The sequence below is a fragment of the Garra rufa genome, chromosome 12 (assembly GCF_049309525.1).
Source record: "Garra rufa chromosome 12, GarRuf1.0, whole genome shotgun sequence".
NCBI lineage: Eukaryota > Metazoa > Chordata > Actinopteri > Cypriniformes > Cyprinidae > Garra > Garra rufa.
In genome coordinates, this window is record NC_133372.1 from 21,380,804 (window position 1) to 21,387,362 (window position 6,559).

Sequence of the window (6,559 nt, forward strand, 5' to 3'; positions counted from 1 at the left end):
GGGTAGAATTTACAGTAATAGTAAATTTGATAAGGTAATTTTAGTTTAAGAACCAATATTGCCTATTAAAACTATTGACTGTTTATTAATACATATAAAACACATATACCTTATAAAACACATATATACCTTATACCTACATTTAGCAACTACCTAAATACTAACTATTAAAAAGCAGCAAATTAGGAGTTTATTGAGGCAAAGGTTGTAGCTAATAGTAGTTAATAGTGAGAATTGGTTCCTAAACTAAAGTGTGACCGAATTTACAGTTGGAATGTACATATTAAATTCATATCAAGGTAATTTTAAATTTTTATTTCAATATCTTAAACTCACCTAAGATTTGTCTATATTGTATTGTATTGGGGTATTGCAGCTGGTACCAGGGCCAGCTGGTTTATAGATTCATCCAGGCAAAGGTTCATTCGGCAGTGTCATTTCCAACACAATGGAACAGACTGTCTTGTGAATGATGTCTGAAATGTAGGTGAAAGAGGAAGTGCATATCTGTCATTCCCCACTCAAGTCTCAAGTGGCCACTATACTTTAAAGCACTGTCAAAACGTTCTTGCCCAAGACCCTTTTAGTTAAACCAGGAGACAAACTGGTGAAATTTTCAGGGGTCAGGAGAAGGTAAGAGACATCTGTTTACCCATAATCCTTCTTAAGCAAAAGCTTGGTATGATTGGACTTTTAACAATGTTTCGCATGAACACATGATTCCTTCTTTAGGAATATGTTTGCCACTCAACCGTCAAGATGGGCAGGGTAGAATGAGAAGTTACTAACTACAAGTGACTATGCAGTTAGGCATCTCTCAGTACACATCACATGTCTTGAATTTACAGGATAGTTTTGTGGCATATAGTTACGGAATAATGTTAGGTCATTAAGATTCTCTTTCCTCATGTTTGTTGCTGCCTCTCTATCTCTCTTTATCTGTCCTTCGCCCCCCTCTCTCATGGCTCTGAGCCAGAGGTGACAGATTTAGAGGAGGCACAGGTTCTATTTTCTCCACCTGGACAAATGATACAGAAACTCAAGCCTGGACCACTCTGCTGCTGCTGAGGCATTTCAATGGAAAGACAGACTCATGACCTGGCCACAGTGCTCGCTTACAGCCAGGAACCTGAAAACTAAATAGTGAGTTAAACCAAACAGTGTTTCTCAGGCAATTGTGTGTATTCTTGTGAAGGAGAGTTTGTAGACATTCAGATTTAAGCAATCATTTATTGGACCCTCAAATGATATCTCTAGGGTAAAAAACACCTGTCATCAAAAGTAAGTGGGTATATAGCAGTAAGTGGGTTAGGTCATCTCTACCAGTTGGGTAACACGCTCATGTTGCAATGTTTGCTCATTTGGATATATAGAGGGGTAGAGATATGAACCGAGAGTGTTCTTTGTATTTGCGTTGGTTTCAGTTTGAAAAAAACATTTTCAAAGTTTTAATTTTGACAGTAGCATGCTGTACATGTCAAGTGCCGTAAAGAGTAATAACATACTTTCCCTATAGAGCACATCTTCTTAATCATCTTCTTATCATTATTATAATTATATTTTTCAAATCAAAATACATACAGTCATTCTTGAGAAGTGGGACAAAACAGGGTGCAAAATTGAAAAAATAAAACCTTGTATTCAGACAAAGGAAACAACATTTATGTATCTTATATGTACTAAGCTACTGAGCTATGCTTTGATACAACCTCCCAACTTTTCTCTTTTTTTAAAAAAGGTCTTTTTCATCATTTAAAAAACATTTTTTATCCATTTTATAGCATATGAATGAATAAACCCTTCTCTCTGGACACACTGTTTTAGATGTAGTGAGAAGACAATAAGTGTCCTAGATTTCACATAATAATGATCAAATTAAATTCAAAGGGGATAATTAAATACATTCTATTATTAATCCCCATAACATTTACAATTGAAAATATTTTTTTTTATTTTTTAATAGCAGTTAAAATTGCTGGACATGTTTTGTCCCATGTCTCAAGAATGAGATAAATATATATATATATAGAATTATTTATATATTGTTTTTTTTATGACAAATAACACAAAACATTCATTCATTGATACCATTTAGGTTTTGGGGAGTCACACCACATGGCATTTTACAACCTAAACTAACCTTAGCTGTCATTAAAAGGCCTGATATTTTCCTGTTTTATGGGTTATTTTTCCCCATGTTGGTTTGAACATGACACATTGTTTTCTATTCAAGAAATGCAATTTTTCTATTTAAAAAAGTAATATATTTAAAATACATTTATTTTATACTACAGTAAGTATAGTTCAAATCTATTAACAGATTTACTCATATCGCTCAGGACGTACTGGTCAAAATTATATATATATTTTTTATGCCAAAAATCAGTTACTTTTTGTTTTCTTTATGTAATTAATCCCATTTTATTAACCAGTGTCTTTGCTTTGCTGCTGATCTTTGTTGATCCAATTCAACCATACTAATAAGCAAAACTTACTTTAGATTAACTAACATTTGTGCTTTAATTTTCTGAGGAGTTTTGAACTTCCTTCTTCTACAGTTCTACTGTACAGACGTGAATTTAGTTTTCCTCCAGCCTTAGGCTTATTTATTTTACTTTTTGGTGTGAAGGGGCTTTTACATTTGTTAAAAAAAACTTTTTATATTAAAAACAAACAAGCAAGCCCTGCCAAGATTTACGCAAAAGTAATGTAATGTATTACTTTCCGTTAAAAGTAACTAAGTAACGTAATTAGTAAAAAACATTTTAGGAAGTAATGCAATATTGTAATGCATTACTTTTAAAAGTAACTTTCCCCAACACTGATTACGATATTAAGTAAAGATGTTCCATGAATATTTAGTAAATTTCCTACATTAAATATATCAAAACTTAATTTTTGATTAGTAATATGCATTGCTAAGAAGTTGGACAAGTTTAAAGGCAATTTTCCGATTTTGATTTTTATTTTTTTTTTGCAACCTCAGATTCCAGATATTCAAATAGTTGTATCTCAGCCAAATATTGTCCTATCCTAACAATCCATATATTAACGGAAAGCTTATTTATTTGGCCAGTGTAACATATTGTAATGTATTAGAACATAATGCGTGTGACCCATGAACATCAACTTCTCTCAGCATTATTGTAAGTATTGAATGACATTTGGCTCAATATGTATTAAACCTATGAATGCCCTGTCTTTGGAAAACCACTAAAGGACATCACTTAATCCAAAGAAAATACAATTACACACCACACTTAGTTCACATTTAACTTGTCTGGACTCATCCGTTTCGACATAATGACAGACATTGTCCTCCAATCAGAAATGTCTTTTTATAAGGAGAGAGAGAGAGAGAGAAAGAGAAGTAAGGAAGTAAATGATGGCAAAAGTTTTTAATAAATTTTAAAATGACAGGAAAAAAATGTTTTTTTTTTTTTTTCAATTTCCTTTTTAACATGTATGTAGTATGCTGGAAGGGTGATTTATTCTCTATATTTCTTTCTCACAGGTGTGCACACCCACCTCCTCATGCACTTTCTTTCTTCAGTTTTTTTTTTTTCAATTTCATTCTAATACATGTACACACCCAAAGATCTCTTTTGTCTTTTGTGAATGTAGGAGGTTGCCCACACCTTTCAGCACTGCATCGGGAGGAGTGACCTTGCGTTGGGTTGTTCTGGATTCTGGGTCGAATCCTGTTGCTATGTCTGCTGTGCAGAGCAGGGCAAAAAGTGTGCCAGAGACAGACCAGGAAACTAGAACCTGACTACCTGCTAGCACTCTGTCTCTAAGATAACATTCCCAGAGGAATTCAATGACATATAGTCACTGCAAAAAAAAAATAATAATAAATAAAATATTAGCCCCAGGACTGACACAATTCATGACTGAAGTACATTCATAAAATAGGAACCGTTCACCCAAAAATGTTGATTTCCCAAAGATTTACTCACGCTACTCATTACTCACCCTTACTCATCCAAGATGTAGATGAGTTTGTTTCTTCATCAGAACAAATTTGGAGAAATTTAGCATTGCAGTTTAGCATTACAGTTTACCACTGTAAGACACAAATCCACCATTTAAGGGTTAGTTAACCCAAAAATGGTCTGTCATTAATTCTGTAATTAATTACTTACCCTCATGTTGTTCCAAACCTGTAAGACCTTTGTTCATCTTTGGAACACAAATTAGGATATTTTTGATGAAACCCTCCATAGACAGCAAGGGTTCTTCCACGTTCAAGGCCCAGAAAGGTAGTAAGGACATCGATAAAGTAATCCATAACTTTATTCAACAATTCTTCTCCTCTGCATCACCCTAGCGCCATTTTGGAGAGTATCACGATGCATGTGCGCACTTTCCTCACATGTAAACAACGCATGCTGCCGATGTAGATGTTTTACTGTTTGAAGTTGAAAACCTCTTATTTATTGATTTGTTTCTTACAAACACACAGTTTTCACAAGATTTTTATCACCTGTTTGAACTCTTATTCTGATGGCACCCATTCAATGTAATGCTGTGATGTAATGCTAAAGTTCTTCAAATCTGTTCCTTTTAAGAAAAAAATCTAATCTTGAATGGTGGTGAAAGTGAGTCAATTTTGTCAGTAAATTTTCTTTTTTGGGTGAACTATTCCTTTAAGTGTCTGTGGAAGGAAATGCTCTTATCTAAGGTCTAAGTAATCCTGGAAATGTGAATGTGGGTTTATGCCTGGCGATCAAAGCCAGCCTTCTGCAGTGGGTGACCTCTTGGCCTTCCAGATCATTAAACACTGAGAACATCTAGATTAAGTGCCCTGACAGCAGTCTTGGATATACCAGAAAGCACAGGTATTGAAGCAGCATTATTGAAGCTTTTTTCTTACCTTCTTACTTCTTTTTTCTTACCATTTCTGAGTGAAACTGCTTTTCAAATTAGAAAAAATGTATGTGGAACTTGGGGGGGGTGGCAGTTCTCCTCTGGACAGACGAACCAGCAGTTTGTTCCATGTTGCAGCGTAGTCAAATTGTGCAGAGGATTCATCAGGTTCCGTGGTCTTGTGCCGATGGCCGTCTAGGTGACGAGGTCTTCACTGGGGATCTGTCTGGGGCTCCGCTGACATTCAGGACTGTAAAGGTCGTCTATAGGTGCCGATCCATCATCTGGGCTGGATATGGACTAGATCCAGGGGACTGCAGTAAAAATCAGATCTGGATACAGACTGGATCTGGGTGGCAACGGTGACCTTGGAATAAGAATGTAATATTAGCGTAGATGCCATTCTACATCAGGTGTTATGGGAAGTGTTCCTGGTTCCGGCTGACCTAATTAATGCAGCCTAACAATCCTTTAACGGATTTGAATTATAGAAATGTGTTAATGTGTTATGTGTAGCCAGGTTAAAGAGATGGGTCTTTAATCTAGATTTTAAACTGACAGAATGTGTCTGCCTCCCGAACAATGTTAGGTAGATTGTTCCAGAGTTTAAGTGCTAAATAAGAAAATTATCTGCCTCCCGCAATTGATTTTGATATTCTAGGTATTATCAAATTGCCAGAGTTTTGAGAATGCAGCGGACATGAGGGACTATAATGTGATAAGAGCTTGCTCAAATACTGAGGAGCTAAACCATTGAGGGTTTTATAAGTAATTAGCAAGATTTTAAAATCTATACAATGTTTAATAGAGAGCTAATCACAATAGAGAGCTGCAGTGTTGACAGAAAGCAGTAAGCAGTAAGAAATTACTCATCATCCAGTTTTTTATATCAACTATGCGTTCTGTTTTTCAAATTGGTATGTTTTGCTGGGCCGTAAAGAAATATAGAACTGAATATCATCAGCATAACAGTGAAAGCTAACACCATGTTTCCTGATGATATCTCCCAAGGGCAACATGTAAAGTGTAAAAAGGAATGGCCCTAGTACTGAGCCTTGAGGTACTCCATACTGCACTTGTGATTGATATGATACCTCTACTTCTACGAATTGATGGCGGTCAGATAAGGATGATTTGAACCTTGCCATTGCACTTCAACTAATAGCAACATAATTTTTGAGTCTATTCAAAAGAATGTTGTAGTCAATAGTGTCAAACACGATCGGATGATAGGAGCAGGTCATTTGTAGCTCTACTGAGAGCAGTCTCAGTACTATGATATGGTTTAAATCCTGACTGATTTATGCAAAGAAACAGATACCATTTTTCTCTAAGACAGAACATAATTCTGGATACTACTGTATACTACTTTTTCTAGTATTTTTTACAGAAACTGGAGACTCAAGATCAGTCTGTAATTAATTAATTTGTTGGAGTCAAGTTTTTTTAATGAGAGGCTTAAACACAGCCAGTTTGAAGGTTTTGGGGACATATCCTAATGACAGTGACGAATTAATAATATTCACAAGAGGAAGTATAACTTCTGGAAACACCTCTTTTAGTAGCTAAGATGGAATATTGTCTAACATACATGTTGTTGGTTTAGATGATTTAATAAGTTCAACAAGTATACAATTCTTCCTCTCCTAGTAGAGAATAAGTGAAATTGTTCCTCAGGAGATCTATAGTG